This window comes from Falco cherrug, chromosome Z (genome assembly GCF_023634085.1).
Source record: "Falco cherrug isolate bFalChe1 chromosome Z, bFalChe1.pri, whole genome shotgun sequence".
NCBI classification, from domain to species: Eukaryota; Metazoa; Chordata; class Aves; order Falconiformes; family Falconidae; genus Falco; species Falco cherrug.
In genome coordinates this window covers 68,930,017-68,953,330 of record NC_073720.1, presented here as the reverse complement: position 1 = coordinate 68,953,330, position 23,314 = coordinate 68,930,017, and the positions used below count along the sequence as shown (strand labels likewise).

Here is a 23,314-nt window from a genome sequence, read left to right as displayed (position 1 = left end):
ACAAGCAGGGCAGGGACCTGCCGCCCCCCACCCTGGCATCCAGTGCTCCCTCCACTCGTGACCCACAGTGACACCAGGTAGCTCACAGCCACTCCTCCCTCATGCGATCCCACATCCCCACACCAGCGCCCACAGGGGGTGTGTCAGCTCCACCATGGAAACCACATGCACCCAGGCCATGCCATGTCTTACCCACAGGCACACGATGCCTCAACTCCACAGACGCCTCTTCAGAGAGAAAACCCAACAGAAGTGACACCTGCTCCCTGCAAGCCAGGGGCTGCACACAGCAGGAGTGTGACAAAGCCATTGCCAGCGCCGCCCCATCTCATCCCCAGGCAACCGCCGCTGCCGCGCTGGTAAAGGCATGAGCAGTCTGCCGCTTCATCTCCAACAGCACCTTCCATGGAGCCACAGGCTGTGCTGGTGGGACACGTCAGGAGAAGACTTACCTGCCAGCAAGGGCTCCCACCAGCCACAGCTGGGCAGTGCAGCAGGCTGTTTCAAAGCAGGTGCCAGAGACAGCTGAAGCCCTCAGCCATCCACACACTCAGGGCTTCTCCAGGGCCAGCCAGCTGCACTCACAAAATGCGGGCGAGCTCCAGGCACAAGCACTGCCAGGCAGGCTCTGCGCTCCTGGGCAGCCGTTCTTCTCACAGATGCCCACCTGCCGCAGGGGCAATCTCACCAGAGAAACCTCCCCACCACAACTGTGGACCGAAGCCAGACACAGCTCTCGCACCACCCAGGACCCAACCCTGCTCAAAATGAGTGTGCTGCACGCAGAGCTCAGTCCTAATACTGAGCATGCTCGTGTGCCTCAAACACATGATCTTCACCCCCCAGCAGCTAACGTGCAACACACAGAGTCAGTGGTTTGGCACAAGGTGACCTCCCTCTCCTCCAACCTCTCGAGCTCAAGACATGACAGCAGAGCCCCTCACCTCCCCGCACATGAAGGCAAGCAACTGCTGCTCGTGTACCTGGGCAGTGCTCTCTCCAAGCGGCAGCAGCAACAGGCAGCTGCTTCCCACCACAGCACCACTATGCAGGACTCCACGTAAACTTAGTCTGTGCTGCTCTCTCCAGATGCAGCCCCTCTCCTCTCACTGTTGCCCTTTTCCAGGGCAAGTCACCTTGGGCAACACACCAGTCCAAAGGGAAGAGCACTCCCAACCCTCAGCACATTTCAGACTCCGTGCCACATGTTTAGTCTATGCACAGACACCAACGCTGTCTCTACCTTCCTGCACCCGAGTTCACAGCCCAGCTCAGGTGCTGGGCAAGCAGGCAGAGCATTAAGTCATGTTCTTCACCCTTCCCTGAGCAGCTTTACTTTAGACACATGCAGCACTTCACGAACCTGACCACATCTCTGTGTCTGTACAAGTATATTTACACACAGGTACACCCACACACCTACCTCAATACAGACAACACTATGTATACATGTGTTTACACAAGCATGGTTCAACAAGCTGCTACACACAGGTACTTCTGCAGAAACAATCACAGACATTTCAGCATAACTAGTCCACAGGAGCAATCACCACAGACATTTCAGCACAACTAGTTCTACAGAAAATTTCCATTTGCTTCTTGGGGGGGCGGGGGGGAGCACGGCGCAGGCTATCACTGAAATCAGCTCAGCCACTCTGACAGGTAGGATACCCTCACAGCACTCGACAAACACTCTGCCTGTACACAAGCCAGCTCACAGGCACAAAGGTACTCCAGCTCCTTACCCCAGCAATTTCTGCCCCTGCTGGTCCAGTGTGTTTCACTAACTGATCCTGGAACAACCTCTACCACAGCCACCTTCACAGCACCCCCTGCTCAACTGCGGGGCACAGCATCACAGTGCCCAAACAGAGGAGCAAATGTTGAACATGAGCTTGCACACCTCCAGATGGCAATGGGCGGCAGCCATGCTAGGCATCTGCATCCTTCTCTCACCTTTTCAGAGGCTTAGCAGCTGGTGAACAGAGCTTCAAAGAGTGAGAGGGGGTGGTGGTCCCCTGCCAGAAGAAAAGACCAAAGAAGTTCGTATCTCCTTTGGACCTACTCAGTGCCATGGGGACATCAAATGCTGGACAAATGCATAAGTGGTTTAATGTTTCAATCACATAAAACAAACACCCAAACGTTGAGAAGTACACCAAAAAACCACAGTCTTTTCTGCGATTGTGTTCAAAGTTATTTACATACAAGATATGTGGAAAAGTCAATAAGAAGCACTTTTGGGGCCTTATTCTCTACTGTTTCTCTCAAATAATATACCCAGTTTCTTATTTTGTCAATATGTCTGCTGAAATTATTCTTACCTGAACTACCTGAATTTAACTTACTGCTCAGGAAAAATTACTATAAAACCCATTACAGCTAGGATGACAGTGACCATGAAGGAAACTTACAACAACCTAGGAAGGCAGTTTCAAAAGTTGATTCAAAAGAGGAAACTTCAACCAAAAAAGAAACGCAGGGACGTGGGGCGACAACACCATACCACCACCAGATAGCGCTGCAGTATACCAATACTAAAGAGACGAGACCAGAAAGAGCAAACATCACATAAAATACATACTCCTAAGTTATAGTATCAGGAGCAGTCACGGGGACAATTCACGTAGTTAAACGAGATGCCAGATACTAGAGTACAAAGGTTAAACCGAATGCAGTCCTCAACTTACACCTGAAAGATGTTCCCATTCCTACAGTTAGCAAGAATCCTGGAGATTTGCAATGCAGTAATGGTGACAGTAAGTAATAAACTGACACATTAGCAGACAGCCACGTGGCTTCTGAAGCTTTTTAAGAACTCTTAGCTGTAAGGCTAGGTCATTCAACAGTGATGATATTCATCCAGCAGCTTGCTGCCTCCAGATGGGGGGCCATTTCACTGGAAACACAGCCCGAGGAGGCTGTTACCAGTAAATCTGGGCACATCACCCACACCCGCCTTCTCCGGCATCTGAACGGAAAGTTTTTTCCAGTATGCTTAAAACAGATGACCAGCCTCCAACAGAAAAATGGTCCCTGTGCTGCAGGGGCTAACTAAAAGAGGTAGCGGGCATAGTTTTCCTGCCGAGAAGGATGAACTCTCCAATAGCCATATTAAAAGACTACAAACACAACCCTGTGGAACCCAGGTCTCCTCTGAAGGCACGCAGCGGTCACCGGCCAGCTGCAGCCGGGACACTTTCTCTGCCACAAGGGCGCCACTGAGGAGAAGCAGCCACCGCCGACAGGCCGGGGCCGGCCCTCCGCGCTGCCGCTCCCCCCCCGCCCGGGAAGACTTACAGCCGGCGGGGCTCCGCTCGGTCCTTACCAACACCTCGACCCGCGGTCTCTCGGACACCAGCCAAAGCCTCTTCCCCCGTCGCTGCCGCCGCCGCCGCCGCCGCGGGCCGGGCCCGGACGAACGCCGCCGCCTCGCCGCGAGGGGCCGGCACGGCACAGGTGGCCGCTCCCCTCCCGCCGCGCCAGCGGCCGCGCCCCACCCAGCGCTGCCCGCTCGCGCCCAACCGCCGCCAACTGCACCGCGCCCCGCCCCGCGGCGCCAGCGCACATGCGCCGAGCGGCCCCACCCGCGCCTCTGCCCCGCCCGGGCCGGCCCTCGGCGCATGCGCCCCCCCCCAGTGGGCCACGTGGCCCGCCGTCCCGCGGCGCCCCCCCGCGGCTGCAGCAGGCGTGTCGGGCGGTTCGGCGGCCCCGTCCCGCGGCGCCGTGCCCTCGCTCCGTGGGGCCCGTGAAACCTCCGTGCTGCCACACGGCAGCAGCTGAAATGGCCCTCTTGAGGGAGGGACCGAGGAATGACGCTTAAGCGCATCTCTTCCACAGAGAATGCAGGTGTTTTAGTCAATTCACTTAACCGCCTCAATTTCTGATCTGAAAACGTCACTGAATTCTATACTCGAATCCCTCCGTTACAGACACCCATTCACTACCACTGCGCGGTGCAGCCTCTGCCAGGGCGAGCCCAGTGGGTGCCTGTCGTCACCCAGGCCTTTGGCACACCGCTTGGGGCCCGGGCTCTCAGCAGGGCTGCCCTGCTCAGCCAGCGCCCAGGCAGCTGCCCAGCACCCCTTGAAACCTTGAGAACCCACGGGCCTGGCTTTCCTTGGGTCCTCCGGTGCTCCAAACACGTGGCTGGTCAGTGCCTCGCACAGAGGTGCAGAAGATGGCCACCAGCCATGCACAGCCAGGCCCGGTGAGGTCAGCTCCCCGCAGCCAGCAAGGGAGCTCCTCACCGTCAGGGCCCCTGCCACCCTGCAGCTGGCCTGCGGCACTGTCCTGTCTTTGCACATCATCCACTGCTGTGCGCCAGACTGGAGGCGACACCAGGCCCAGGCTGCGTGATGGTGGATCGATGAAGGGCTGCCAGAGCCAAGCCAGAGGCTTGCCCCACAGAAGGAGGCTGCACGGCACACGCCAGGGCGGAGGTGGAGATGCTGACCCTCACCTGGGGTGTGCCTGCAAAGGGCTCCCAGCAGTGACTGCTACTAAGGCTTGGTTACAGCCACCTTCTGTCACAACCGTGACAGCCTCCAGAGGCTGCTTCCTGCCGGAATGCTGCCAGAGTGCTGCTCTGACCAGGCTTTTTCAGACAGACCACATATGGAGGGTCCAATGTTTAATACAAAGTTTACTCATTTGAGGCTATTTGCATCTACAAGGTTTTCCCATTTAGCAGGGTGATACAGCAATCACAGTATAAATACACATTACATTTCAGACTATTGCATTTGAAGCATACTGTGGAATCGCAATACAGTTGTAAATCTCATTACTGGTCTCTGTAATATGCTTATTGTCACAACACTGGCTGTCCCTAATTGCCAGGAGGGAATACGTGCATTGCAGCCAGCCTAAGCCTGGAGCCCTCTCTTTAGAGGTCCTTTGCTCATTATTTTTTGACAGTTTTGTACTTATTGTTGGGATGAGCCACATATACACTTCCTATGCTGGTCTGCTTGAGTTTATTGCTGTGGAGTCTGCAATGTGAAGTCTTATCCCATCTCTTCCCATTCATGCCTCTACTCCTTTGTGCTTCTTGCTGTAACTTCTCAAGGCCTTCAGCATCATGCCACGCCTTTATTTCCCTCTTTACATCATTGTGCTAGTGCTACAGATAGCTCATTCAACACCAAGCAAGTGCTTCCAGCTATTCTCTTTACAAAATTATGGTCACAATGGACAAAGATAAGGAAAAAAAAATAGCCATCATCAACCTTATAAATCTAGCTGTGACAGCTAAAACAAGTAAAAGAAAGTTGCAGGCAGGCCAAGAGTTCACACAGAGCAAGCTTCACAGCCCCCAGCCTGAGGCCTTGTAAATTTAGCATGAAGTTGAGCCATTACTTGTTTTGTTAAGCACTTACATAATTCATATAAAATGCAAAACTACTATACTTCACAAATTACTATGATAAGGTGTAGAGCCAAGCTGAGAACCTGTGCAGCTAAAGAGACCTTAGCTAAAGAGCTAAGAGACCTGTCCAGCAGGCATCGTGGTGGAGAGCATATTTCTTCCCTCCTCACCCTCTGGGTCTGGCGGAGCGAGCCATGGAACTGGAAGGCACAGCTGCTATGGAGTGAGGTTCCTCTGGCAGGACATGCAGCACAGCTCCTCTGGCTTGCCTCAGGGTTTGTGGTGTTTGCGCTGCTCCAGCTCTTAGTCATAGGTGGAGTCACAACAGGCAAAGTCCTGTGCTGAGAGAATGACAGGGCTCTACAGAAAAGTGTAAAACAAGCTAAATACGTGTTTTAGTTACCTGTGTAAAACAATAATAATAAATATATGCATATATATTGATTGGAGTCACAGGGTCATAGTATTAAACAGATCTAATTTATATACAAGCTGTGTTATTTTGACAATAAGTATACCCCTAACTAGTTTTAGGGGTATACTGTTGTGCTTAAAGACTGCATTTCTTTAAGTCAGGGACAGACAGTTATACAACTGTTCTTTATGCTTAGCCAGTCTGTCTGAATCAACAGCATCCCTCTGGCTCCCTCTGGTATGGAAATGAGTTTGGCTTCTTTTGCAACAGTTATGGTCAATCACTCTATTATCGTCCCCTGAGCTTCAAGGATGTAGAGCCTCTCCTTAACTCCTCAGAGCATGCCTCCCCTGTATGTGTGTGTGGGGGGAGGGGGCGAAGGGGTGCTCGAACTGGTCACAGTCCCGTGCCTGCACGGGGAACTGAGAGCCTCTTTGGAGCCCACCTGATATTAGCAACTCTCCTGAAGCTCACTGTCCTGATGAACATGGTGAGATACAACATGGACAGCCAGACCACTGCTGGGGACATACAGCTGCTTCTTTATGAGTCACATGAAGCACCTTCTCCATAAGTATATCAGCTTTGCCCACCACTTGTGCAGCATCAATGTGCAACGTACTCTTCTTGTGTGTATCACCTACAAGCCATTATGGCTTAGTGTGTAAATCTGTATGTAACTATTGAAAAATCCACTTATGAATGTATATAGCTTAGAACTAATTTTTTCCCTTTGTTAATTCTTTGATATCAATGAGGTATTCTTCAGAAAATGTATGGACTGGTTGGTTGCATAAGGGCAGTTGTTATTTGGACAGAAAATTGTTAATGGTTAGGGATTTTCCACTAAAATATTTGCAAATTTTCCTATTCAAACATCAGTTTGGTTTCTTTTTGGGTTTTGAGCTTGCATTAGTCCATGTCCAGAACTTTAAAATTACCTTTGAAGTTTTTAAACTTTTTATATCACTGGGACAGAAAGAGCATCTAAATTAAAGCTTCAAGCTAGCTTTATTTTTCAAGTATTTCAGGAATTATACTTCTGAACTGAGATTTTATAAGTTGGCAGTGTATTTTCCTGTGTTAAAACGCTGTTATTGAAAATGGTCAACCAAGCCTATGTCGCCCAAAATAAAAACAGGGGAATTGTGGATAACTGGCTAGCTGAAAAGGGTCACATAGACATAGTCCAGCTGGCTGGACAAAAATGCACATCGCTCTCAGCTTATCTGAAGTAAAGCAAAATACACTGTCTTTGGCTGTCCTTGTTACACAATAACAGGAAGATTTTGGTGGGAAAAGAATATTGCAGGTGGGAACAGATAACTACAGAAGAGAAACTAGGGGCGGGCTTGGTATTTAGGCAACTAACCGATAATGAGCTTAACTTTTGTAATATGTATGAGCTAATTATAAGAAGGCATAAAAGGTGACTGTAAGGTACAATAAACGAAGTCTGCTGCTCACTCATATTGAGTGACTGTGTCTTCCCTCCGTCGCAACAAATATTAACAATAATAATGATAACAAAATGGAAAGGTGAGGAAAAAAGGGTAAAGCAAAAGCCAGGCACCCAAGCAAAGCAGAGCAAGGAATCCATTCACCACTCCCACGGGCAGGCAGGTGTTCGGCCATCCCCAGGGAAGCCGGGCTCCGTCACGTGTAACGGTTACTTGGGAAGACAAACGCCACAATGCCAGGTGTCCCCCCCTTCCTTCTTCTTCCCCCAGTTTATATACTCAGCATGACATCCCATGGTATGGAATATCCCTTTGGCTAGCTTGGGTCACCTGCCCTGGCTGTGTCCCCTCCCCGTTTCCCGTGCCCCCCCAGCCCTCTCGCTGGCAGGGCCCAAGGAACTGAAAAGTCCTTGACTTGGTATAAACATCACCCAGCACCAACTAAAATCATCCGTGTGCTGTCAGCATTGTTCTCACACCAGAGTCAAAACACAGCACTGTACTAGCTACTAAGAAGAAAATTAACTTTATCCCAGCTGAAACAGGACAAGGAGCCAAAGGAAAGGGCAGAGAAGGAGGTCAGGCCACTGGCAAGTCACAAGAAAGCCAAAGAGGCTTTGAAAGTTGTGAAAGGCCAGCAAGTCCCAGCGCTGCAGAAGGACGACAACAAGAGCACCTGAAGGAACAAAGACAGAAACTACTAATCTGGAAGAAATTGTGCCCAAAGCAAGGCCAGAAGGTGGGAACACACTGATGGGTGTCAGACACTCAGGGCATGCGATCAGGGACATAAGAAATACAGAGGCCCATGTTCAGGAAGGAGTGAAGGAGCATGCATTGCCTTGTTTCCCCAGACAGTGAGAGGTCTGTGTCTTGCACCCCAGAAATTTCTTTCTCACGTGCTCCTTAAAATGTCTGTGGATAGGAATTGGCCTGAACTAGCTGCCTGCAGGGTGCAGCTCAGCTCTACCCTTAGCTGCCCAGTCAGGACTTCCTCTCTCTAGATATATTTAATGCCACTTGGTCTTGAAGTCCAAACAAAATCTTAAGGACAGATGGGAAAAGGACATGTTTCTTAAATGTGAAATAAGTGTTTTCTGTTTCTTCTGGGCATCTTTATACAGTTATGGTAGTGAAGCCCTGGGCATGAAGCAGAAGCTTAACACTTTCACCATCTGTTCCCAATACTTTGCAGTAAGATGACCACAAGACTGGGCAGACCGCTGAGGATGCTGGCAGCATGCAAACCTGAACAGCTGAGAGGCAGTTTAGGAAGCTGCTCCTGGATATTTCTCAGCACTGTTTGTGAGTGAGCCATAGAGATGAGAAGACTTGTCTTCAGCCTGGTCTGAACCAATGGTCTGGCAGCTGGGACAGTGAGGAGTGGGCAGGGGCAGCTTTGTGAGCCATCTTGCTCTACTGATTACTGGGAACACATCTATTCATGCAAGTCTCTAGCTTATGCAAGTTGTCTTGCTGCAGTCTGAGCCTAACACAAGGGGAAAATATAGACAGTTACTTGCTCAGTATGTTCCTTAGCCCTGCGCAGGCAGCTGAAGATCAGTGGAAACCTGCAGGGAGACCTCACCGTGTTGGGTAATGTTGAGCACTAATTACACAGTTGACTCTATATTTGCCCACAATTTTAAAAGGCTTGCACATGCTCAATAAACACAAACAAAAATCAATAAATATACAAAGGTTAAGGTACAGTTTGGTTTGCAAAGGCTGCGGCTGGCCCTCTTCCAGTCTGAGCAGGTGAATGAACATGTTCACCCAAGGTGCAGGCTCCTGCAGGTTTGCATTTCTGGGACCATGAGACAAAACCCCAGACCAAACAAGTTTCACAGCAATGAACTTATGTACCTTGCTAATCAGGTACAACGCCACTACTAGGTCTGATAGGAAGTTCCTGCTGTGGGAAAGGCACTCAACACACCTGTGAGAGCAGCTTTGTCTCCCAGCCCCCCAGGCCTGCTGTGGCTGTGGTTCATTGGAGTGCACAGGACTAAAACTCACACCTACAGCAGGGCAGCTATCCAAAACTGCTGTCATTGACAGTGCAGTGCTAGTTGCTTCATTTCCCTTAGTGCTGCAGTGTTTGTGAGATTCCTTGATTATTTCAGCATGGGGTGATGGGCAGGCAGACACAGAAGAGCACATTGACCACTTTTAACCATCAAAGCTTAATTACCAAGCTGAGACTCATGTGTTTGTCCAAGACAAGATGTCCTTAAAATGGTAGGTCCAAAGGTTGTCCTGGGATGGTAAAGAAGGTCAATGCGTGTGGGTGAGTGTTGGTCATCTCTTCAGGGTGGCGTTTAGCCTCATCTTTTTGCTACAGCGACGCTGTTGTGGCTGCTGCTGCCTGTATGCCTGACAGTGGCTGCTTTGGGCTTAGCGCTCTTTGTCATGAGTTGCAGTGCCGCAGGGCTGTGAAGACTTGCCGAGGTGAGGGAGAGCCCATGCAAGTGAGGTGCCTTTGTGCAAGGGTTGCGAGGCCTCAGCTTAGCAAGTGAGCAAGGGACAGGGAGTCAGCAGAGAGGTGGAGGAGGAGGTGGAGCAGAGCTCAGCAGAGAATATTTGTGCGGTGGGAGAGTTTTCCCTTGTTCCCTGGCATTGCTTTGCTAGCCTGTGTCTCCTGGTGGCTGCCAGCTTGGAAGCAACTTGCCAGCCCCCCCAGGCTCTTTGCCGAGCAGCGCGGGGTTCCTGATTTTTGGTCAGAAGGCATTCTCTTGATGGCTGGAATAGCTGCGTGACTTGTGGGTGATGTGTTTGGGTGCAGGGCTTGAATCCTGTCACTTGTTAGAGCCATGCCGGTCTCCCTGAAGTCTGTATAGACTGTGGGAGAGGAGAAGGCGAACAGATGTTTGGCACAATGTGTGGCTGTCGCAGCGGGTCTAGCGAGACAGGCTTTATGGCTGAGCTCCTTGTTTGGCTCAGCTGGATCGGGATGGCACCTGGGAAGTGAGAAGCAGGTCTTCCTGGCTGGCGGTGAGGAGTGTGATGAGAGATGTCCTGGGTTTTGTGCTGATGTCTGGAAATGTGGCCATTCTTAATCAAGAGTTTCCCTTGCTGCATTTTGAGAGCTGTCCGAATGTGCCCTTTTAGCACAGGTTTTCAAACCTGGGGCTCTTTGTTGCTTGCTCCAAGCTTGCGTTGGCTGCAGCTACATCAGTAACATGACCACAGGTACCTCTGGGAACATTTGTGATGCTGCAGTTTAATGCTTCCTCGTGGTGGCTGTGGCAGATAGCCACCTGTTTGTGACTAGGGCCTTGCAGGGCGTAGCCTGGTACCGTCCCATTCCTTACCCTCTAATACGATGTGTGCCGAGAGCCTTGTGGACTCTTGGATAGCACTAGAGGTGGTGCCTTCTCTGTGTCAGCTGTAAGGAGGGAGTGAAACGTGACATTCAAAGGTGGGAAAGGCAGAATCTACTGAAGAGGTATTGGAGACGGACTTACATTGGTTGAGGAGCGCCAGCTATGCTCTGCGTGCCCGAAGCAACTGAGAAGAAGCACCCTGCAAGGGCAGTGGAGGCGCTTGGAGCTCTGCCTTGGGAAGGATGGTGAGACAGCCAGAGCTCAGGGTTTATGGGCAGTGGGCAGGCCAGCGTACGGGCCCCATGGCGTCTGGCTGTCACAAACGCCTTAGTTGGGAAGAAGTGGTAGGTAAAGCAGATGATGCCGCCTTGTGACGACTGCAAGAAGCCTCATGTGCAGGCCCTGGGTCCTCAGAGAGGACTTGAGCCGGTGCCGTAGCTGCTGGGGGGAGAAGAGAGCCAAGCATGAGCAACCCAGGTTGTTTCTGGGGTGTGCTGGTGACGGCATGCCGAGGCAAGTGATGAGCCCATGAGGGGAGATGCTCTGCTGGACCTGATTCTTACGAGGGAAGAACTAGTTGGAGAGCTAAAGGCTGGGGACAGCCCTGGCTGCAGCGGCCATGAGATGGTGGTGTTTGGGAGCCTGAAAGGAGGGGAATAAGGCAAAGAGCGGTATCAACAAGTAGGTGTCAGGGGAAGAGACTCTGGCCTGCTCAGGAGCCTGCTTGGAAGACTCCTGTGGGATAGAGTCGTGGAGAGAAGCGTGGTCCGCGAGAGGTAGTGGATTTTCAAGGACTGCCTCCTCCAGTGTCAAGAATGGTCCATCCCAACAATCAGGGAAGAAAAGCAAAGGTGCTAGGAGCGCTGCACGGATGAACAGGAGCTCCTGACAAAACGCAGCCGTGACAAGGAAGCAGGCATGAGGCGGGAGCAGGGAGAAGCGACCTGGGAGGAATACAGAGATGCTGCTCAAAGCAGCATGCGTGGGCTTAAGAAAGACCGCCTTTATTACTGGCGAGTTCAACCACCTGAAAACCAGGACAGAGTGCCATCGGCTTCAGAACAGCTCCCAAAGCCCTGCCGGTTCTGAGAGCACCCTTCCAAAGCAAGTCCTTCAAGCACCTGGCTAACTGTATGGGCCAGAGTAGAAAATACAGGAAGAGCAGAAAAACTAGAAGCCAGAAGGTACAGCAGATGGAGAACTCCGACGCTTTGCTGTGTTTCATTTCACTAAAGCCCTACCAAGTCCGTGCTCAGTCCATGGAGCACAGGTTGCGGCACAGACGTCTCTGAAAGGGTGAAGAGTTCAGGATCTCATGTTCACCTTTCACAAAGATGAGTGAAGCCTCGGTCAGGTACAGGCCGCTGTCTGGCCAAGTTTCTCTCTCCTTTCAGTGACTATTTAAAAGCAGCATTGCTGGAGACACGCATGGATGAAGAGGGAGCTCCTGACATTACCATCAGAAGCAGGCGCACAAGAGGCAGAAGCAGAGGTGGGTGAGGTGGAAGGAGTACAGAGGCACCATCCCACCGTGCAGGGGTGGGCTGAGGAAAGCTAAAGCCCACAGGGAGCTGCTTGTGGCAAGGGACGTGAAGGACAACAAAAGGGTTTCTCCAGGTGCGCCATCAGCAAAAGGGTGACTAGGGAACATGGGGGTCTGCTGAGGACTAGCAACGGGGACCTGGTCTTAAAGGACGTGGAGGAGGCTGAGGCTCTGGTTGCCACCTTTGCCTTGATCTTTGCTGTTAGGAGCAGCCAGCAGCAATGCCAAGGCTCCTGAAGACCAGTGGGGAAGTGCGGGGCAAGGAAGACTTGCCCTCAGCGGTGGAGGATTAGGCTAGGGAACATTTAAACCAGCAAGCCCACGGGTCTGCTGCAATGCACCCGGGGGTGCTGAGGGAGCTGCCTGATGTTGTTGCAAGACCACTTTCCATTACCTTTGCAAGGTCATGGTGGTTTGTGCGAGGTTCCCGAGGAGTGGAAGAAAGCAGGCCTTACCTTCGGGAAGGGTGGGAAGGAGGCTCTGAAGAGCCGCAGGCTGGTCAGCCTGAGCTCTGTCTCTGGGGAATGTGATTGAGCAACTAATCCTGAAAAGCTGTTCCGGCCATGTGAAGGACAAGGTGGCAGGCAGTCAGTATGGATTTGTGAAGCGGAAGTCCTGTGAGGCCAAAGCAACACCCTTCCAAAATGAAGTAAGCGGTTGGGTGGGTGAGGGGGGAGCATTGGATGTGGTTTATCTGCACTTGAGTAAGGCTTTGACAGTCTCCCATAAGCAGTGGTACAAACCCCATCAGGAGACTAGTCACTAGCGACGTGCCCCAGGGCTCGATGCTGGGGCAGTGCTGTCTAACGTGTTCATGAATGACTGGGGCGATGGGGCAGAGATCATCCTCAGCGAGTCTGTAGGTGATAGGAAGGAGTGGCAGTGCAGGTGGATGCGCTGCTATTTGGTGGGACCTCAAGAAGCTGGAGAAATGGAACAAGAGGAACCCTGTGAAGCCCGGTGCAGGGAAAGGGTAAGTCCGGCACCTGGGGAAGAACGAGCCCAGGTACCTGTACAGTCTGGGGGCTGACCCTCTGGAAAGCAGCTTGGTAGAGTAATGTAGTGGTGTCGCTGCTGGTACGCGTTTTGCATAGGCGTTGACTGCACAGCATGTATGCTGTGTGACTTCTAAGCAGGAGCTCCTGATCTAGGAGAGCTGTCGCTCAGAAGGAGAGGCAGCGCGGTGCAGGTGCTGGGTGTGTGGTGGCCGAAGAAGAGAAGGGGAAGGATGAGCTGGAGCGCGCTGCTGGAGGCTGAGTGTCGCTTTCTCCTGGTGTTGTCTTCCCTTACCCCCGTTTCGCTGGGCTGTTTGAGTCAGCCTGAGAGATTGAGAAGTCTGAAGCAAGCCGTGGCTGATTAGCAGTTGCTTGCTTTTTTTGTCTTGGCCCTCGGTTTTTCTGCTTTGGTTGCCCTGCCTCGCTTGTGAGAAAAGATCCTTTCTGGAGCTGCTGTTTGCTAAACTTCAGAGGCGCTGGCCAAGTCCCTCAGTGTCTCCCGCTGTGCTCGTGTGCTAAAACTGTCAGCCCCTACATGTACTGGGGACCACGGTTATGGTGGTAGCAGTGGTTGTGTGTGAGGTCTCCTTTTTGAGCAGGTGCCACCACCACAGAGCATGGCTGAGAGCCACAGAGAGGTCCCCTGAGACCACCGACTCCTGTTTTTCACTCATGGCTTTTTGGGTGGCTGCCTTCGTCCTCGTGGAGCCCTGGGTGCTTGTTCAGCTGCTTTTGCAGGCTGTCAGCAGCAGAATGTCCCAGGAGTTTGGGCTTGCATCTCCTCCGGGCGGCCAAGTGTATGTGGCCTGGGGGCTTGCCTAAGCAGGGTTCCTGCATCCGTTCGAGGACTGTTGAGCCGTGGCTCGGGGAGGTGAGGGCACGAGGCTGTTAAGGAGGCCGGGTAGGTGGCTGTGGGCTTGCCCCAGCCAGGCTATTGTTGTGGGCCAGCCCAGTGCCTGCAGGGCAATCTGTGCAGCCAGGATTGGGCTCAACCTAACGTGGGAAGGTGATGGAGGGGCTCTGGCAATCTGCTTTGGTGATTTCTGAGGTGCGCTGCGAAAGGAGAGGGAGGTCCCCGAGATCTGCGTGTGCTGCTGAAGCCTTTGCTGAAGTGCCTGCAGGCCTGTGTGACCCAGCAGTTACAGGCATGGAAGTGGCTGCAAATCCTTCTGCGTGTTGTGGATGAGCTTGGACCTCACTGACTGTTTTCTCTCCTGTCCCCTTCCTGCTCCGCCAAGGTCATTTGCCACGCTGTTGCTTGCAGCGAGACTGTGCCAATTGCTCAACTGGTGGCTCGGCAGAGGAGTTCCAAGAAGAAAATGGGACGGCAAGTGAACTGCCAGATGAGGCTGAAGAACACGTCTCCAGTCACGTTAGCAGGTAAGACCCAGGCAGCTGTGGCAGGCCTACCTTTGTGAAAGAACTGTGCAGCGGCTGGGGCAAAAGTCTTGGCCGTGAGGGTGTGTCACTAATGGCCACGAGCTGTGTGCTTATAGCGAAGAGCCCTGGGAGCAGGGGGTGTTGCTGACAAGGGTGCTTGCGCTTGCAAGCCGTGGTCAGTGAGGAAGCCCTTCTGGAGCACGTGCGTGAGATGTGAATGGTCTTGGCTGAAAAGTTCTTGGGGGACGCCTGGCGTCACTGCCACCTGCCCATGCTTCTCTGAGAAATGTCATGGAGGTGCGAGCGAGAAGCGTGGCAAGGAGCCTGCTAGCTCTTTGGGGCTGAGCTCAGCCCGTTATGGAGGACAGGGATGAGCCATGCCCTCACAGCGAGAAGCAGCCCCTGCAGCCCCATCTGGGGCGGTTTCAGCAGCGCCTGTTGCTGCTGCAAGTGCCCTGGAGCCACGCCATTGCTGATGCCCAGGGGCTCTTCTTTGTACTCTGCCTTTTTGCTTAAGCGTAAGCTGTGGCAGCCGCTTTCCCAGAGCCGGTGGGTCAGGTTTCCCTCACTGCTGCGCTGTTGTTGTGTTGGTGTCGGTGGGGTGTCCGAGGATCAGGGCCAGGCAAGGCCATCCACTTGTGAGTCGGCAGCTTGGAGCAACGGCAGGTCTTGCAGTTTGCTTGTAACGAAGGGTTTGCTGCTTCTTGCTTTCCTGCAACTACACCAGCAGCCCGCCCTCTGTCGAGAAGCTGAACTGGTGACTCGCATCCCAGTTAAATGACCACGACTGTAAGCGCCCGTTGGTTTGCTGTCTTGCACGGTGATAGCCCTCGGAAGTGTTTGAGCCTGCCAGAATTGGTGTGGTAGAGCCAGCAGAGAAACAGCAAAGTGACCAAGAGCTTGCTTATGCCCACGTGGCCTGAAGGCCGGTGCGGCGTGTTCCTGTGCAGGTGTTACTTGGCAACCTCTGCTGCATGGCGGGAGTCCTGGAGGAGAAGGCTTGGAAGACAGCTTTTGGCAGCAGTGCAGGAGGTGGCTGAGGAGGTTGAGTTAGGCTGTGTGTGCTACGCCGCTGGGAGCTGCTGCGGGGTGGTGAAGGGCAGCCTGGCCGTGGGTTCCACCTGAGACATGAGCTGTTGTGGCACCTGACACTCGCGTGGCTCTTTGGAGAGCGTAAGGAAAGAGGTGTCTCCTGTCTGCCTGCTGCAGCGTGGCAGCGGGGATTGTGGCTTGTGAGTCCTTGGGTGTGAGCCATGGTGCTGTAGCCGAGAGACCCAGGACTGTGGCTGAAAGCGTCCTTCTGAAGTGTCTTTTGGTAAAAGTGTGGGCTCCCTGGAGGGCGCTTCAAGCCTGTTTGTGTTGGGAGAGGGGAGTGCTACTCACAGCTATGTCTGCAAACTCTTTAGGAAAGCCCAAAGGAACTTTGCGACAGCCCAGGTGTTTGAGCATGCCAGAAGAAGGCGGCAAGAGGGCTGTTCCTCGCCCACCACGAGGTAGAGGAGTGGCATGTGGCATGGTGAAACCCAGCGCGGAGAGTGTGCGGTCTGCCTTGCCACCGGCTGCTGGGAGCGGAGCACCTAAAGAAATTCCCATGCAGAGGCATGTCACTGTAGTGAACAGGTGAGTGTGTGGACATGTGTTTACACGTGTGCGAGCGAGGTAAAACAAGTGTGGTGGACCCTTGGATGCTAGCATGGCAGCAGTGCGCTTTGGGACGTGGGAATCCCGGCTCCCGCCCTTGCAGAAGATGAAGTCTGAGCGTGGGTTGGTACCCAGGAGGGAGACAGGTGGTCCTTTGCCTTTTGGGACGCTGCCACGGCCACACTCTGCTCTTGACCTGCTCCCATGTCCTCTGGGGAGAAACGTGGCCAAAGGTGTCACACCAAGGCGGAGGTGTGGATGTCACTGTTTCCCTGGCTGGGGAGGGAGCCGTTGTGGCCATTGTGCTGGAAAGCAGGAGGAGGCAAGAGGTGACGCTGCGTGTTCAGGCTCGTGGTTGTCTGCCGGTGGCTGCTCTTGCCTGGCTTCTGCGTTGCACTGTTAGCCCTTGCGGCCCTTGTCCGTGTGCTGGGAGCCAGCAGCTGCCTGACCGTGTTTGGGTGAATGGAGATGAGGGCCGGAGCTGCAGTTTTGCTGGGTTAGCGGTACATGCTGGTTTTCAGCCCGCTTTGAGCCTGTCTAATCCAGGCGGCTTACCCGAGTGCTGCCCCATCATTTGTCCTTCTGTGTTGTTTTCGGCTGCCCTGGGCCATCAGCTGATGGTGGTGGGAAAGTGTTTGCTGTTCCCTCATTGTGGCTGCGCTAAGTCCGCTGGAGCTGCTGTGATTGTGGTGGTAATCCTGTGCAGGTCACCGGGCTGGGTTGGAAGTCAGCCTTGCGCTGAATGGAAATGGCAGTGGTGTGCCGCTTGTGCAGCGGCGTGGCTGTGAAGCGGCACCGAGCAGAGTGACACTTTTAATCCTGCCGTGGTGCCCGCTCTTTCTGGAAGACCCGCAGAGAGCAGGCGTGTCCTGGCCCAGGCGCCGGCGTGAGTCCTGCTTGCGTCAGGGGTACAGGTGCCAGGATGGGGGAGATGAGGATGCGCTCAGAGCGCTCGTGAGGGCAGCAGCCACTTCAGCTTTGCGGGAGTGCCTGGGAGCATAGCGTGACACTGCCGGCTGCTGGCCCTGCCTCATAAGCTTCGTGCCGCTCAGCAAAGCGCCCTTTGCTACGGCAGTGCTCTGGTGGTCACGCCTTTTGGGACGTTGCCCAGCGTGCTGGTGCTGGTGGAGTGGGCAGGTGCCCCTGGGATGGAGGAGGCGGCAGAGGGAGCCTTGGGGCTGCTGGGTGGATGTGCTGGGGCTTTGCACTGGGGCAGGGCTCCTCACGAGGACAGGAGGTGCTCCTTGTGTCCCTGGGCAGCTGGGCTGTGGCTGAGCAGCAGCTGTTTGGATGTGCCCTGGCAGAAATTTGGAGGAGTCGAGAGGCAGGTGGTGATGGTGGCAGGAGCCGGTGGCTGTGAAGCTGAGGTGGGTGAGAGGAGAGCAGTGGCAGGAGCAGCGAGAACGCCGGAGCTGCTGGCAGCAGCCGTGTGAGGAGCGGAGGGTTTGGAGGTAGAGGCCAGGGAAGGGAGACGTGCTGCGTGTGTGAGGTGAGGAGGGCGAGGCCGGGGTCCAGCAGGAGTGGGGAGACTCGAGGTGGGGCTCTGTCCGCACCACGCTCCTAACGCCGTGAGCGTGGGCTGAGCTCAGCCCTGCTCTTGTGCTCCTGAGCAAGCTGGGTGGAGCTGCGGTGGAAAGGCGTCGCCAGCTCTGCTGCCTGTGTTGTGGAGGAGGCTGCTGCAGCAGAGGAGCCCAAGCCATCTTGCTGTGACAGAGGCGTGGGAGCAGGTGTGCGCAGGCCTTCCCTTTTCTGTATGTGCAGATGAGTCGGGTCTTTTGAAGTGGCACTTCCCCAAAAGGCAGACATCCTTTGTCCCTCGACAGGCAGAGCAAGGAGAGCACTCCTAGTTCTTTCTGGGTTAGCTGCTGGAAGCCCAGAAGGGGTTTTGTAGTACTTGGAGCTTTTGCATGCTCAAGAGAAAATTAGGTAGATGCCAGCCCTATTCTGGCTCTTCCATCTGAGCGTGCTCCACCTTGTGTTGTCATCTTTGTAGCTCTGGCAGCTTCCCCTGAGCCCCTTTCACGTAACAGCATTCTCTTGCTTTTGCTTCTGGTGTCTGTTGCAGCCCCACTTGGGAGGAGAAGCTGCAGGCTAGGTGTGCTTTGGCTCGGATAGTTCTGGAGGAGGATGTGTCTAGTGTGTAACAAAGGGTCCAAATCAAAGAGGACCATATTCTATTTCAATGCAACTAAGTGCTACCCACAGACATAAGGGTTCTAGAAGTGCTTGGACATTGCAGAAGTCTAACTTAAGTGTGTATGTATCACTAATACCTGTTTTGTTGAGGAGCATGCTACAGCAGAGAAGGCCAAGCCATCCAGGTATGCAGGAGAAATTCGTTCTGCAGGTCCTTCAACCTCAGGTCCTATGAGCTCAGGCTCCTGTGAGCCAAGTAGTGTTGGATCCAGTCCTCAGCCCATGCAGACCCTGCCCTACCAGCGACCCCGTCCGTGCACCCAGGGGCTTGCCCATCAGTCTGTTGAGGGCTTTGTCCCACCTCCTACCAAGCCAAGGCCTTTTGGTGGCCCCCAGGTCTGGCTCGGGATGGTGGCATCACTGTCCACCACCAAGCCCCTGTGCAGAATGCCTCGGGGCCTGGTCTTTACCCATGCTGGGCTGTAAACTTCAGGTTCCTACTTGAATAGGAGAGCTCTGCACCCTGTTCCTGAAGGCAGGCAGACCTTTGCCACCAAGGTTGCCCCCACACTCAGCACCCTGGGATGTGGCCCTGCAACAGTGCTGGGCTTTGTTCCCCACTGCTGGGTGCTGAGGCTTGGTCCTAGGCTGCGCAGCGCCATGCCCCCCCTGCGCTGCCCATGGCAGGGCCCGGCCCCTGCTGGCTGCTCCCCAGCTTGCCCCCAGCCCACACCGGGCCTGGCTGCTGCGCCATGCCTTGGCTGCCCTGCACCCCTTTGCAGGCAGGTTTCAGAGAGACAGACTCCCCATGACAAATTTCCCCCCCAGCGGGCTGGGTCCCTGGTGCCCTTCCTCTGTGGGGCCACTGGGAACAGGTGGGCCACCCCCAGGGCACAGCTTGCCAGTGCTTCCCCAGCATGCATGCCCCCCTCCAGAGGGGAATGGCACCTGTAAAGCAGCACCCCACACCCTCCTGCAGTGCTGCGTGCTGCTCTGGGGGCTGGACCACCCCGCTGCCCAATGAGACCCAGCAATGTCTGCTGGTGATGCACTACTCAGCAGCAACAGTCTTTGGCAGGGCCAGGACAAAACAGGAGCCTCTGGGCACACTGCTGTAGGAAAAGGCTTAGCTTTCTGTCTCCACCAAGGCACAGCCCTAGGACCTGCTTTCTTCTTAGGGTGGGATCAGAAGCAGCTCCTCAGTCCATGCTCTCCACCCTGCAGCATGGCACGGCACCACCGCTGCTCCCAGCACAAGCAGTGGGTGTCTGGGTTCAATGACATGTCCTGGTGTAGGGAAGCACCCCATGGCAAGAATGGAGACAGTTGCCATGGAGAAGACAGCATGAGGGACCATCACAGAAAGCTCTGGAGACCCTGGGAGAGCAGACTCAGAAACCTGTGCCCTCAGCACCCTACCTTACTGCCTTTTTTTTTCTCCCCAAACTGGTAACTTTAGAGGAGGATGACTTTAAAAAACAGAACAACCTTTTTTTTTTTTTTTAATACACGAACCAAACAGTTATAGCATAAGCATCTTTGCATAACTACAGTACACCATTTCTCTTACAATATTTTTCAACCTGCAGCAGTAGCACATGCAGGGGCTGGGTGGCGTTTTCTGAGAGCCTTTCCTGGTTCAGTGGAAGGTTTTGCTATCCTCAGTCAGAAAGTAAGAGGGCAGCAACCTCCAGGTTAACAGTGAGTACAGTTAACGAGACTGCAAATCATAAAGCTACGCCCGTCAGCAAACGGCCTTGTTTGTATGTAAAAAAGGCTTGGCAGAACTAAGGTCCCTGTTTTCGTAGTGTGGTACTTGAATGACACTGCTTCGTTTTGTCCCAACACTCAGCACAAAACTTGGCAGACACCTGGGAGGATATTTGTAATTAACAGAAATTAAAGCAGCTCCCTCTAACTAGCAGTTATAACTGAGACTTTGACCAGGTTTTAGCAGGCTGCAGTTTAAAGTGTATGACCAGAACTGCTGACACACCACAGTTACAAATTTAAAGAGGCTGAAAAAAAATCCACACAATGTTTGCTTACAACCCAAAGAAGCCTAAAGAACTGTTAAATGTTTCTAAAGAAGAGCAAATAAGGCAAGCCATTGTACAGAGCAGTGACACAGGAGTGATGACAAGCCCTGGGAAGGGAACGGCAGATGAGGCGTTAGGAGGAGGATGGAGGTACCAGCAGGAGTCAAAGGTTGGGAAGCTGAGGTGGAAGAGTGCCAAAGAAAAGGTGTCTTCTTGTCTACTGAAGCAGTCTCTTTGCCTGTAACAGGGCTGATGGAGGCTTTTCAGTTCTGGCATTTCCTAGGTGATGTCTCTTTCTGCACCTTTGTTGCAGATGTGTTGAGACTCTGTCAGACAGCCCCCTCAGCATCCAGAAGTTTCCTTTGGACAGGAGATGTCAGGGTGCAGTGGTGGGGATTGTGGCTTATAATATTGACAGTGACAGGAGACTTGCTACCAGCTCTGCTCCTTGTTTTGCAGAGGAGGCTGCTGCAGCACATGAGGGGACACCAAGCCATCCTGTTGTGGCAGAGAAATGTGGAAGCGAGACCTTTGATGCAAGGGTGCGTAGTGGCCCATGTGTCTGGATTAATTTGTTCTGTAGTTGCTTGTGCTTTGGGAATTGCAGGAGGGAAAGCTGCTTTGAGCCAGGAGGTCCTGACCTCAAAAGTGTGTGCAGATGAGCGGAGCTGTGAGGAGCATTCCCAGAAATCCTGGGCTCACGCCAGCCTCCGCAGGCAGCTGGAACAGACTCAAAGGCACTGTTCCCACAGTGGTGCAAGCACTTGCCTGTGAGAGTGGCTGCTTGTGGTAAATTATTAATTTGATTCACAGCACAAGTTGGCTGAGGGAAGCCCTGGAGGTGACAAAGCTTGTCCCTACCCCATTTCCCAGTCTGGGGTGAGATGCTGGCTGCGTGCAGTTTCTCCGAGTGTATTTTCTGACACCTGCCCTGACCCCCCTCATATTAAAAGGGCCCGTGCTAAGTCAGTAGGCTCCTGGTCAGAGGACTTGTCTGGCCAGACTCTGCCTGATCTTTGCAGGCTGTTCTGCTGCCTTATCCAACTGTCTATAACAGTTTCGTTGTTGTTTTTCCTCCCTCTCTCTGTGATCCTCTAGCAGACTTTTAGGCTGAATTTCTTGGTTAAGAAGTGTGAGAGACAGGTTCTGGATAGACCTAGAGTATGGTGCCAGCTACAAGAGAGGCCTGCGAAAACGGGGGGAGATGGAGAGACAGAGATTCATTCAGTAGTGAACTTTGAGCCCAGTTAGTTGGTGAGAAGGCACAGGGTTGCCCCATTTGCATTATTTATGTTGATGTGCTTGCTTGTGTGTGGGTGTCTGCAAAGGCATTGCTCTATGTTGACCTTGATCTGTTTGCAAGAGGCTGGTCCTGCGAATGAGGAAACGCAGATGCTGCCGCTAGTTCCAGTATTTGCTCATTCAGCACCAGCAGGATGAATCCTCAGTGTCCACCAGTTGTCCACAACAAGAAAGCATCTGTTTTAGGGGCCAGAGCTGTCATCTGATGACCAATTTGATGTCCAAAATGGCTCCAGCTGCTTTTCAATCCTTGTGACATAATTACTTGTCTGAAAGTTTTTTGCTTTAGCTGTACTTCAAAGTGTGTTTGTCCAACTGGTGACTAAATCCACTTGGAAGTCAAATGGGGATTTACCATGGCCAAACCATCTTTCCCATTCTTGGACACCAGTTCCCAACGATGGGAATGTGGCATGGCCAGATTGCAAGGCACAACCCTACACAAGCAGGCAGGGTGGGACTGCTGGAAATCATGCTGCCTGCAAACCAGATCCTTGTTGCTGTGTCAGCTCAGAGGAGGGCAGGAGTAAAATCCGCTGGCAGACCATCATCAAAATACCCAGAACATCATGGCATCTTGTGTGTTGAACTGTGTAATCATTATCCTTCACTGAAGCCTATGCTGCCTCCCCCTGAAATGGCAGGTAATTTGACCTGGTACCTTTTCTGCCTGCAGGCCACTTCAGGTGTACTCCATGCAGTTTAACATGGGGTGCCACCCTCTGGATACCCAAACACTCTCTTGTCCCCCAGATCCCTGGAACAGTGAATTTCTGTGTCATCTGGAGCCCCAGCTAGGAGGCTTCCCCACTTGCATTTCTTTCCTTGTCCTCTTTCCTTTTGGCAGTCAGAGCATGCTCATTTAGGCTTGGGCACGGGTTTTGAGGCCTCCCTGCACACAGGTAGGACTGAGGATGTGCCTTTATGCTCACTAAGCAACTTTACTTAAGAAGCCTCGCAGGACACCTGCATGCCAGCATACGTCTGCTGGCTGCATCCTATGGGTGGGCTGGAGTGTCATGCCCACAGCTTCAAAGAAATCTGTCAGGTGTGATGCAAGAGCCTCTAGCAGTGCTCTAAGACGGAGGTTTCATCACCACCTGCTTCTTCCCAGTTACTGGAAATTAGATCACACTCCCTTCCTTTTTCAGGACTGTGTAAGAGGATGAGTTTTTGGTCATGTCTCCTGAAGAACAAAGTTCACCTAGCTCTCTGCATGGTGCTATCTTAGAGATGCACCAGAAGCCCACCTGCAGCATTTGGAAGGATTTCACCACATTCAGCACCCACAGAGATTACCCAGGTCCTCCAGGTACATGTGTTTTACTGACAGGGCAGCCTGGCCAGCTCCTGTAATCGCCTATTTGAAATAGGTGATGTGTAAAATGTGTAAAAGCTGAAAATAAGTGCATATAATGTAAAGAGCAGCATTCTTTAATGTGCCTCACCACCACTAGGACTTGAAGAAAGAGTTAAGTGGAAAACGCTACTTTGCAAAGGGCGATTTTTCCTCCATTTTTAAGGCAAGCTAGTAGTCATAAAGCTTGGTTAAATCATGAACCCTTCAGGGCCAGGAGTTTTGTGGGTTCTTTTTTATTCCTGTACATGAAGGTCAGTAATTTTGTTTGCTTTCTCGCTTTTCCCAGAACACTAGTCCTGATCTGAGTTTTTCTACGTATGTTTTTAAAATGTGATGGTAGCTGCTT

At 52.9% G+C, this 23,314-nt stretch overlaps 1 protein-coding gene across 3 annotated transcripts in view; it reads right to left on the bottom strand.

Annotated features, from left to right (window-relative positions):
• TDRD7 (tudor domain containing 7) overlaps window positions 1-3,511 on the bottom strand; it is a 48,512-nt gene extending 45,001 nt beyond the window's left edge. The window contains exon 1 of one of the 3 annotated variants that reach the window (XM_055698814.1): window positions 193-3,511. The gene's annotated coding sequence lies outside the window, so the exon portion shown is untranslated. The remainder of the gene's footprint in view (window positions 1-192) is intronic. The other 2 variants (XM_055698815.1, XM_055698816.1) reach the window with 2 other exon arrangements.
• Between the last annotated feature and the right edge of the window lie 19,803 nt (window positions 3,512-23,314).